The sequence below is a fragment of the Falco biarmicus genome, chromosome 1 (genome assembly GCF_023638135.1).
Source record: "Falco biarmicus isolate bFalBia1 chromosome 1, bFalBia1.pri, whole genome shotgun sequence".
NCBI lineage: Eukaryota > Metazoa > Chordata > Aves > Falconiformes > Falconidae > Falco > Falco biarmicus.
Genome location: NC_079288.1, coordinates 105201514 through 105214188, shown reverse-complemented (window position 1 = coordinate 105214188; position 12675 = coordinate 105201514). Strand labels below are relative to the sequence as shown.

General features: G+C 41.2%; 1 protein-coding gene across 5 annotated transcripts in view; it reads left to right on the top strand.

Annotated features, from left to right (window-relative positions):
• The window catches only part of LOC130157378 (bifunctional heparan sulfate N-deacetylase/N-sulfotransferase 4), a 161026-nt gene that overhangs the window by 127928 nt on the left and 20423 nt on the right, over window positions 1-12675 (top strand). The window lies entirely within an intron of this gene.

Below are 12675 nucleotides of genomic sequence, written 5' to 3'. Positions count from 1 at the left end.
AAATTTTGTTCTTGTTTCCTGCTCTCATCACAAAAATGGATGAGAATCACACGTTATTGCTTCAAAATATTAAAAGTGAATGCAGAGAGGGGTTAATTTATGCCTTCCACAAGAGATTTGGGAGTGTTATTATGAAACATCTTGAGTGTTAATAATATTTTTCTTTTTATTTGCTTTGTTTCTCTGAGCATAGCTGTAGAAAGAATAAAAAATATCCTTGGGCATTGTAAGAAATATGCTGCAATCCAAAAGTCATTCATAATGCAGTTCTACAAAGGGCCCTGTGAATAGAGCATCTCAGCATATTTCAGGAACAGGAAAAAGAAAGAAAGCAACCTCCCCACTACCAAAACGTCAATACTTGTTGAACCATAATTAGCAGGCTGCTCACTGCCCATAGGGACAGGCATGCTCCTCTCCAACACAAGAGGGATGCATTCATTCTACCAAATTAAAAGGGAGTTTTGCTATTAACCAGCTACATCAGAATTTTTCTTAATGGTCACAAACATACCAAATGAAAGAGAGCACGAGCTAGGCCTTATTCTTCTTTGTACAGGGGCCTATCAATGTGCCAGAACAAGGTAAAGAAACATTTTACTGCATTAAGTGAACATTACGGTGAAGAACAAGAGAGCGGCCAGATGTTTGTCCCTGTAGAGAGGGCCACAGGATTGCTGTCCCAGGGGCACTCCAGCCTCAACAGGCAGTGTAACTGCAGGACGTACTCATTAGCTTTTGCCTGAGGAAGGAGGTAGCATCTCTTCTTTTTTCAGAAAAATACTTACATCCCACACACTGTCAGCATCATAAACACTTGCGTTTTCTTCCTGCCACAGCACGTAAGGTTCAATGCAACCAATGTACATTTGTTTTGAAAGATAGCATGCTACAAAACTGCGTATCTAAAGCACAATCACCCCTTCCCCTAAAGGTATTTCCTTTTGCAACTAGAAGTCCTGTAAGCACTGATAACATGATAGAAATATTATAATACTAACATAAAAGTTGAAGCCACTTTTATCTTCCAGCTCCAGGTGTATGATTAAATCCACTCCAGTCTTGCTCAGGCTTTAGAATCTTTTTTTCCTCTTTGTAAATCATTCTTTTTTCCCTTCATCCCACATGGCTACCCCAGCTGCAAAAAGCTGGTACGGGAAAATATTATCCCATGGAAACTCAAGCCTTCGGCAGCATATTTAGAAAGTAATTAGCTTGAAACTCAGAGCATGAAGGAAATATTTCAAGGATAACACATCTCCTTTCTTTCTTTCATGACATTTTCCTTCTTTATGAAAGCCAATACTCCACACCATGCGTTTTGGTACTTTACCAGAATTACTTCCCAGCAACTTAGGTGATGGCAGAAACAATAATAAATGACTGTGTCAACAAGAGGGTTATTGGGTAAAGAGAAAAAAGAATCTGTTACCTTCAAGCACACACCATATGATAATTTATTAAACTGTCAGGAGCAAGCCTTTAAGGTAAAAATGAGCTGACTCAGAATTCTCTGATTATGGAAAATGAATCCCTAATAGAAGTAAATGGACAAGAACAAAATTTCCTTGCTGTGTTCCCCATTCAAAATTAATTGGAAAGTGGCTGATTTGAGATTATTATATCCTCTAGTGAACTGAAAATGCTATATTTTTTTCCTCTGAAACCAAGAGTGGAGAATTAAATTAACTCTGAGGTTTGTTTGCTCAGAGTAGGCCACCAAAATGGATTAATTAATCATCATTTATGAATACTCTATAACGTAGAGCAGTCACCTCTTCATAAAACTGCTAGAATAGCAACATGACAGTAGAACAGTTGTAAAAACAAATGATAAATTTCCTGCATCTCCAATCTACATCAGCCTCCCTGGTATTTCTTTCTTTGAGGTTTGAAAGAAAGCATCCTGGTGAAAACTCTTATTCAGTGTTTATAAGAGAGCTTAGTTTAAATGGAATTATTTACAGTCATTCCATGACTCCGTGTGCTGTGCAGGGTCCTGGGCAGTAATTTTCACATGGAATGTCAGTATTGCTCTGAGACACCCTACCTTCCTCTACCTGGAGACTACAAAGTGCCACGTTAATGATAAAAGACTAATTCCATCATTCAAAACAAAGTCAGAACCAGATCTTATTTAAGCACATCTATAAAGAGAAATGTCACAGAAAGTCATTTATGGACACTTATCCAAACTAGTAATCATTTTGACCATTATTTGCCATTAGTAGAAACGACAGCACATTCCTCCCAAATTTCAGCTGGCTCAGAGGAATATGTTTTAACTCAGTGGTTGGAAGGGCAAATAGGGGGGAAAAGCAACTAAAGATTGAGTTTGGATGGCGGGGGTTTTTTTTGTTTATTTTAAAAAAAAATCACTATCACTAGATCAGGCTGCTGTTGAACTTAACTTAAGTCCTATAGAAGTGAATAGGGCAGCTTGTGTCTTTGCCTGTTGGTTTGAAGTGTGAAATACTGTGCCTTCCTCTATGGCTATTAACACCAACCACCCCACCACCACCCCAGCACCCCCCAGTTAGGCACCTGCAGTGCTAAAACAAATGCTTCACTTCTTAGGGTGGCCAATCCACCAACCTTGAAGTCCATGTTTACTTCAGGACTAGTTTCATCCTGCCTAGAAATACTGTCTTCCCTAGAACCTGCAAGAGTAGCCAGGGGACATCTCCAAGCTGTGAGATGACAACATTTAACCCCAACTCACTGTAGGTGAAAGAATTTTGATAGAGCATTCCTGGGTGACCCGCAGTGTGTAGGCAGAAAGACTTGAGTCAAGCACATGGCTTGGCTCAAACGCTGCCTTCATAAATATTTATTACCACTGTTATTAGCTGTTTGGCAGCCTGGCCACTGCTGGCTCCCCGGCTGAATGCTGTCTAGTTGTTTACATGGATTCCTGAGTGGCAGAGTCTCCTCCTCTTATCCAGGAACCACAGCCATGCAGGTACTACATATGGAGAACAAAATCTTTCAATTATATCTCTTCATATCCTCTGTGGTCTACGTAACTAAGGTTTAATGTTGCTTAAAACATAAGCATCATATTTAGATTTCTTCAAAGTAATGAAAGCGCTGTTCATTTCTATTAAAATAGAAGTCAAACAGGATGACATTTTCTGATTATTTCCCACTTGCACAAGTAAGAGGTCCCATAAGATATTTTGGAAATTCTGGAAAAGTAATTAGTTTTGCTGCGAAGATACTTAATCTACACTAAAAAAATCATCCCGCCTTGATTATCCATAGTATCTACATGCTACTATAATGCACCATTATTTAATTAGACATCAGGCATTTGCAAACAAGCACACAAAAATAAGAGAGCAAAGCTGAACCTTCCCTAAAAATAAGGCCAAGCAGCAGGAAAACTTGGTAAGGGTAGAAGCAGTAAAAACTTCAGGCTGGCTGACAGTCACAGCTCCAGCCTGAGCACTCAGATATCATCTGCCATCTCCCTGTATACATATGCATGTGCGATGCTGAGCAAAATATTTTCATCCACATCCAATCCAGCCCTTTATTTAATGGGTGGGTTTTAATGTCACTCACAACCCTTGCCTAGCTGTCCCTTGCCCTCTGTAGCTCTGCTCTCTGTTGCAGAGCAGAGTTTGTGCCGTATCTGGCTGTGCACAGTCCCTCTCGGCTGGGCAATGCCAGGAGCTCTACAGATGCAGTCAGCTACCCCCATTTGCAGAGCCAACTTCACGCAGACAAGTGGGCAACAGCCCAGGGCGAAGGAATGTCCACCTCCTTGTCTCACCTCCTGCCCAAACAGCTCTCGGTTGGGGCTGCTCCAGACAAAAAGAGGCACATAAGCTGACGGCTGTTGCTTTCTTAAGGTGCAACATTCAACCCTCACATGTGGGGCTTTCCTCCATCCACAGTCCATGCCAGCCCTGTCGCCTGCACAAAGAACAGGGCTGACCCATGACTTTCCCCCAACCTGATGGCTTCTGGGCAGCACTAATTAGCTCCATCTCCTTCCGATCCCTATGGGGAAGTTTAGATCCAGCATTCGCCTGGATCTGAGATTCAGCAAAACAATACAGTGCGAAGGATCAGGCAGGCTGCTGCACAGGCCATGCTGGTCCTAAAGAGGAGACAGCCATAAGATTACTTGGCAGTGTCCCATGTCCCCTTGTTCCAGCTCATGTATCTTGTCTTTCTTGCAGTGAAGAGCCCAAATAATCAGTGCTGTCATTATTTTACACCCACAGATCCAAAAGCAAAAGTTTTACTTTACCCACGTATACAGGAGCGGCACAGCGCATTATTTAGAATGATTTTTGCATGCTGTGATAAATACAAGACAGTGCTACGCAGGCACTGCCTACAGCCCACCACTCAAAGGTACTGTGGAGGACCTTGGACTACTGCTGGCCAGCAGTGGCCATTCACCTCCCAGCATCGCCCAGCCCTCTGGCTGTGACAGCAGTGCTGTCACAACAATGGCTGTGACATTAAGAACAGCAAGGGAGAGCTATCATTATTTCAGCACAGCAATAGAGAAAGCTTCATGATTTTCTGTAGATGCAGCCAGAATAGGATGTAATTTGGCATCAAAAACTGATGCCAAGGAATACTCACAGTATCTGTTGGCACAAAATAATTGAAGTTGAACTGATTTTTATCTGCAGAGGATTATAACTACAGAGGTTGACAGCCTCGACCAGTATTATGCATTTGCTTGACAGAAGTTAAAGGAGCATGCAACACATACAGCTATCAATAACACATTTCCCTGATTATCTCCTTATACAAACTCCTTTGATGATTTTTGAAAACTGAAGTCCAAAACAATCTGAGACTTCTCAGAGCTGTATCTTTGATGATACTTCTATTATTCCATCAGACATGGTTAGCATCTGACTTAAGACAATGGTGCCCAAATCTGTTTTCATTTGTGCAATTTGAAGTTTTGAGTCTGAACTGAATGAATGTTAAGGTTTTTTTAGGGGAAATTTACAGTCTTTTTTGTGTCAAAAAAAATCTTTTCAATGAGAAAACACAGATGGCAACAAAACAAATTCCTATATCATAACTTTGACTTAAAAATGAAAATATTTCCCTGTAACAGGAGGATTGAATTGCTCTAGACTTCTGTAAAGACTTCATGAGGCCCACAGATGTAACAGATAGCACTGAATTTGCACAGAATTCATTAAACTTTGGCCACAATTAGATGTACTGCTGATCACTTATAAAAGTGTGACAAATGAACAGACATAAAACCATCCATTTAGGTTTTTTCCACCCTAATGCAGCTACACACTGATCGCATAAAGTCATCAACAGCAGCAGTCATTTTTTTTCAGTCTCTGAAAGCATGCCCTAATAGTAAAAAAAACCCCAATAACTAAACCCCCATATTTATTTTTTTTAATTGCAGGTTTAAAAAAAATTAAATGTACTCAAACCTCCTAACTAGCTTTATTCTTCTAGGACCCCAGGTGTCAGGGGTATCAAAGATGTATATAACATGGGAAACAGTCACTGTGTTGGAATCTGTTCATGGATTTAGCCTTTATTTTAGAAGTGAGACTTGGGTAAATATTAGAAAATAAAAATAAACCCCAAACATACCGCTTTTATTCTCATAGGGAAAGGAACAACGCAGAGGACTTTTTTGTCAATAATAAAGAATTCATTTAATCATACCAACTAAATAATGGAAAAGTAGACAGTGTTCCTGGGTAAATGAGGAACAGTTTTGCTCTTTGAATAGTGAATGTTAAAACAACATAGCTACACTACAGCATTTGTATAGCTGTCCCAAGGCCACGTACCGGCACTGATTGACAGCAGCTTCCCCTCCCATCGCCGGCAGCGCTTTGGGTGGAATACAGACACTAGAATGAATATGGGCATGGGAAATAAAGCACCATTCAACATTTTTGTTTCCCCTTCAATCAAACACAAAAATGTTTCTTTCCAAACACTGCCGTTGTTGCTTTCTTTAAAGATATCATGTTTGGAAAATATTTGATTATCCTGTCAAGAACGCTAAAATATAAAAAGATGTGCAGAGTGGAAATAGAGAAAAAGTAAAAAAAAGGCGATTTGCAGGTATGTAAATGATTTTTCTTCAGTAGAAGGGTCATGAATATGAATAGTGCTGAGTTCTAGAGAAACAATTTGTCATTATTAAAATTAGTGCTTTGTCAACACACAAAAAAACCCTCAGTCCCAGCTTCCTTTTTGTGCTGCTGCACAAACAGCTGCATTAAGGGCCCAAGTGTTCTGGGATTCATTATCAGTGAATGGGTCTCTGGCTCATAAAGTACAAGAAAAGTCTGTAATCCATAACAGGAGGCTGTTCAGGATGTGAAATACATTAAACACTTGAAACTGAAAGAGGTATTTCTGTGGTCAGCCTAGCATAGAGCTACTTGGTATTAGTAAATGAACACTTGACAGTTTTGCATTTCTCAGCCATGACATCCCATTTACACATTCAGAAATACAACATGCTGCCATCTAGATCCAATTATGAGAGTTTGCTCTCTGAGCAACTGTACAGCATTTTCTGAGCACAATGGAAAAAGACGGAATAGCAAAATTCATTTTTTCTAGGAAACATTCATGCAAGAGCACAGCAGAGAAGAGCAGTAAATATGCTACCACGTTTCCACAAGAAGAGGATGCCTGCACCATATATTTCCCAACATGTCTTTGTTTTGCACAGGGTTGAGCTATACCCCTGGTTTATTTTGCATGCATTAATTCTCCCCTTCTTGCCAATTTTATTTAAGAGGTGCAGAAGCAAGGAAAAAAGTTGTTAGAGACAGTGAACAACAAATTCTTCATAGAGGAGCAGGATTCACATGTGAGACCTCTCTCTGTTCCTGGGCTTTACGGCAATGGGGCAGGGCCAAAGGACAAGCAGAAGGAAAGAACCTAAAAGGGAACACTGATCCTATTTAATTATTGAACAGCTGGGAGGATGAGGTGAAGAACTTAAGTTTTGTAATTGAGTTTTTCATTGCAAGTGCTAGATCGATGGATAGCCATAGCTTCAAATATTAACATAAAGGTATCAGCCAATATTTGATTCCCAATATTGGATAGCCATCCTTGAGACCGGCCAGGTATACCAGTGAGATTGGTTAGATTACACTTCAGCTGGAAGCTGGAGCACCAACACTCCTTCTTCAAGGAGTTTATGTTCTAGCATGTAGGTGTATGTTATTCTAAAGAAGAAACTAGAAGCTCTGTGCCAATTTCACAACTGGTTTCACTCACTAGGGCAGATGGCAAGGACATTGGTGGCTATGGAGCACAGGCCTCTGGGGAACAGAGAGGGAGCGAACCTTATTTAATATCAGCTCCTGTACAAGTTAACACAGCTGCAGATTTCACATGAGCTAGATGAACACACACCAGCTGAGGGTAGGGCTTACCCTCAGTTGTCCAAAGGCACAGCTTTGAAGAGAAACGTGAAAGGCTCTTGCACGCAAAACTGCATGCATAACAAACTAAATCCTGCCATGAACAATACACGCACACGAAGGATAGAGTTTTAAAAGCAAATACATCCTAGTTTTGGAAGTCACTTTACCCTTTGGCCTTCAGAATATTTGCGTTCCTGGTGGTCACATGCACCCAGGAATTCAAGCCTTTGAAAGCATAGCTAAGTGGCTAATGGGATCTTCATAGCTACCTGCCCACTGCAAGCATGGTGTGGGTAACCCAGCCAGAGTGAAAATACCACTAGAATTCAACACTTTTTGCAAACTATGTCCATGCTGCATGATCTACAGTGGTTTGTACTTCTCTGGGATGGTCCTCCCAAAAAAGACAAATAGGATTTCCAGTCTTAGCATAGCATCCTAGTGCCCTCCAGAGACAGGCAGCTAACCTTCATCCAAACCCAAGTGCTTTTAGTTAAGACTGTACTGAGTTTGGCACTTACAGGAGGAAATAAATCTCTATATTCTGCATTAACAAGTACATAGGGCTGAGTATGTGAAGAAAGTGCACTAACTCCAAGTACAGAATGCAATTTCAGGGCACTTCAAGCAGATCTAGCATGGTTTATATTCCAATAGCTTTGAAACAAGCCCTTTATTTTTATCTGCTAGCTCATCCAGATTTCATTTTATGTACAGAACACAAGCAGGCATATACAAATATTACATATAGAGAATGTGCTGCATACCTATCATTTCTCATATAACTGATTTTAAAAAGCCCTGGAAATAAGAACCAAATAGTAAAATTCTGTGGTGCTGCTGTCATTAGTTTACGAACACCAGTTTCTAAACTGGTTCAAGTTTGTTAATAAGTCACTAAGTATTATGGTCAAGGAGCAGAGGAGCTAGTAAATGGTCAGATGCAGAACATAGCTTCTGTTTGATCCTGTCAGGTGGACAAAGTATAAAATACCCTTTCTTTCCCCCTGCCCACCCAGCCTAATGGAAACCATATGGTTTATCAACCAGAATGGCATATTAACTGCCCAGGTAGTCTGAGAAACTTAGGACCACTGTACCCTTCCCAGCTTTTTCTTTTGAGCCAAGAAATTGCAGACTATTGTGGGCATCTTTGAAATGTTAGTACAGAGCAGGCAACAGAAACCAGGAGAAGAAAGCCCATTACAATACTAAAATAAGTATTCCCACAGTCTGTGGGCCACAGCTCTCCATTTGTTCCCATTAATATAGATACAAATAAGATTCTCCTGGAAGTGCAGCATGGGTCACCCTAGGGAGGGTAGACCAGCCCAGCAGTAGGCTGCCCTGCAGGAGATTAATTCTTTGAAAATCACATCATCCTTCTGTGTTTCAGTTTTGCCGCCAGCAAAACATGAATCTCAGAATTCTCATTTTTGTGCAAGTCTTTGAAAGTCATAGCTAAAATCTGTAGGTGTTTCTTACAATAAAATGAAGTGTTAAAAAAATAATTAAAAATAACATTTTTGTGACAAAAGGACCCCAGCTGCAGAAAAGGGAAAGTGATTTTGAGGAAAAGGTGTTATGTGGTATGAGAAGGAGGCAGCGACTGAGATCTGGATCAGACTATGGGCGGCAGAAAAAGAAGAAAGGAAGAAAAAAATTTCCTACCTATACCTTCAGCATTCTTGCCCCCTTCACACCTCTCAAAAATACGAGTGATCACAGGAATAGGAACAAAGGGAGAGGTAAATTGCCAAAGCTAATAAGATACTGAATCTGTACAAATTGCAGCATCATTTGGCCACTGATGTCCTGAAAAGTGTCTGTGTTCTGACACCAATGGTGGAATACAACTGGCCTTGTTTCCCACAGCGTGTTTGCTATAGATTGTATACTGATAGCAAGGGATTTTATTCAGTGCCTCTCTGCACATTTGTGTAACTTATATTGCTTATGCTAGTTTAACCTCTAAGAGTAATGCAAGGCAGCCAGAGCCTCAGGAATTTGAAACAATTTACTGCCTTTGTACCGCACCATTGCGCAGAGCAGCATCCTGCCTCCCTCCTAAAAGCATTTTTCCTACCTTGATGAAGTGCTGCCTGCTGGTTAGTGTCAGTCTGAGTGCTGTAGCTCACTTTTTGTCATAGAAAGTATTAAAACAAGGCTCTTTCTCTTTTATTCACCAATTTTGCTCCAAGCACTGCAGGATGGGACAGTCCCTGGTTTTCACTGTTTTCCTCACTCTTGCCCTCAAAGCTGGTTCTGAAGCCTTTTTGGGTCCACAAAACAGCACAGCAAAGCAGTGTGACAGCACTGGGTATCCCAGTACCAGCCTTGAGGCATGCAGCAGCATGGTGCTAGCTCAGCACATTTCTAGACCATTGCGTTTTCTATGGAATGACGCATCAGCACAAAAACAAGTTTTGTGTCCATCGATGCTATAAACATGAACAGTTAATACCCATCTCCTTTTGTCTCAATGGTTTTGGAGGTGGCAAAGAGTTAGATAACTGTTTTATCCCACGTATGATGCATCATATCTGGTGGGTGTGTGTGTGTGCTTCAAAACAAGATCAATGAAGCAAAAGAAGTCAAGAGAGATGTCCAAGAACTTTTAACTCCACGAAGAGTGATCAATTGTTTATTTTGGACTGCAGCCTAATGAAACTCTTAAAATAACCTAATATCCATTTCCTATAAGTACCTTTTTACATTAAAAAATCTTATTAAAATTCAAGTTTAAAAATGTCAACAAGAGCAAGTAGATTTACTTGCATATTTATTTGCAGCAATAACATTAAATTGCTGCAATAGTATTAAATGCCATTGACAGACCCTTTAGCACTTATCAAAAACCACTTCAGAGACAAGATTATATTCCCTATCAACATTTCCTATAAGTGTTTTCCTTTTCAGCATTTTAAAATAGTTTGCAGGAAGCACTTGTCACGTTTTGAGGAGCTGAACTTTAAACTAGAAAGGATCAGTTTGTGTTGGGGTTTTGGCAGGGGAAAAGGTCAGTAGATTGGAAACCCAAAGAAGACGATTCATTACCTTGCTTATAAGTTTCTGGGCTACTACACGCGGACATGCCCGAAGTTCAGGGCCATTTTAGCGTTTGCTCCAGTTATGTCAAATACTGGCAATTATAAAATGTATGGGCACTGGCATCCACAAAGTCAAGCCGACAAGAAGGAAGAACTTGTACAGTTGCCAATCTTTGTTCAACAGAGGCTCAGAACAGAAAGAAAGTGAAGAATAAATTACGTTTTGTGGAATAAAGTGGGCCCAGTGCAACCACACTGCAGATGGGCCATAAGGGACACTTTCTCTTAAGTTCCATCCGCCTTCACTGTATAGAAGCACTAAAAGCCTTATCAATAATTTAACAAAGTAATGGACATGTTTTTGAACACTGTGGGCTGATGCTTAAAGAAGCACCACATTGGCAGAGAAAGACTGTGAAAGTGGAAAGCTTGTGGCTTTTATTCTGTAGTTATTTTGAAAGTCAGGACAACATGGTGTGCTACAGACACAGTATTCTTGCCAGCAGCGCTTTCTTCTGCTAGAGCTCAAACCTGGGACTGCACAGCGGCAAAGTACTGAAGGGCAAACTTCATCTGCAGCTGGTAGCAGCGGTTTGAGTTGGGAAAGCCCTTTTTAGTCAGCAGGACTGAGCCACATGGATCAGCAATAGCAACCTTCCCAAGACACACTTGGACATTTTGCAGCCCTTTTAGGCGTAAAGGTCCCAAGTTTTGACACTCAGCACTTCCCACCAGTTTAGCTGCTGGACAGGCTGGCTGCCACCCAGCTGAGATAAGTGTTTCCAGGGCTCTAACTCAGGGACCAAGGTGCCAAGCAGTCAACCTGGCTTCCCAGCCATAGCCTGTCCCTGGCAAGGGCAGCATACACCTTGACATCTCCAGCACATCTAACACATACCTCAGGCTTTGAAGGACTGCAGCCTAAGTATTGTCCTCAAATCTGGGTTCCGCAAGGCATCACTCATGCTACATCCAGCTTCCTTCAAGACACAAGGTGGGGAAAAAAAAGAAAGAAAAAGCACTCACTGACCTGAGCATGCACCATGGATGCTGGAGACCTGGATCTTCCGCTGCAGCTCTCAAAGGAGGAAGGCGCACGCACTGCACCCTCTCCAGCAGCTCTCTCTTGGCTGCCTGCACATCATTTTATAAACTCACACCTAGCCACAGCTGTGCTTACAGTTCCCATCCTAATCATCCAAAAAGAGACTCACCTGGATGTAGATACCTATCTGCAAAGCAAAATCAGGTGTCCTTGCTGCTGCTGACTTATCTCTTCACAGTCCGATGCTTCAGGCCCCCACATATGCATCACTTATACCCCCACCCCACCCCTGCCTACAGCCTTGCATCCTAGCTGAGTAATGCAGGTAATGCATGTGGCTGAGCAGCCTGGCTATGGCTCACTCCAGTCTTCAGGCACCAAGCCTTCCTGAGGCTTTACAAACCAGCTACCTAATTGAAAGCAGGCACAAAAAGGCTGGGAGATAGAGTACTGAGCCTACATCCCTTTGCTGAACCCATTCCAGCCTGAAGGTGAATGGATTGCTGTCTGTGGTCTTCCCAAAGCCAGTGCTTTATTTTCCTTTCCCAGAAATTTTCTACATTATGGCAGGGCAGAAAACTTCCCACCAGCATATTTCGGAGTTTGCTGTAACAAACATTACATCTCCGATTTTTTACTTCATGTCAAGACCTCCTTGGAGCATGATATCATTACTAAGTTCACTGCCTGACACGCTGTTCTGTTTAATTGCTGTGGTCACATTAGTTAATTTGTGCTTTCTGTGATCTGCTGCGTATTATTGATTGTTGACTTCAGAGATGGTGCTGAAAAAGAAGAAAAATACACACTGTTCAGTTACTGCTATGATATTATTTTTTGATAACAGTGTAATTAAATTCCACTGTCCTTGCACATCCTATTTTAGGCCAATGTACTAAGTAAAACAGCCAAGTGACAACACTCAGGTTGATAGCATCTTCATAAAATGAAATTACAATCTACAAATGAACCAGCCCTTCCTTTGCAGCCATGAAACTGAGTTTAATCACCTCGTGGGAAGAAAATCCTGGGGAATATATTCTTCACATTATTCTTACAAATTCTCTTTATCCCTCTGAAAAAAAATTATGGGATCTACAAAGCAGTGGCCATGTAAAGGAGAACCATAGCAAGGCTGATAAAAAGGCAGAAGCTATATTGGCTTTAAGGA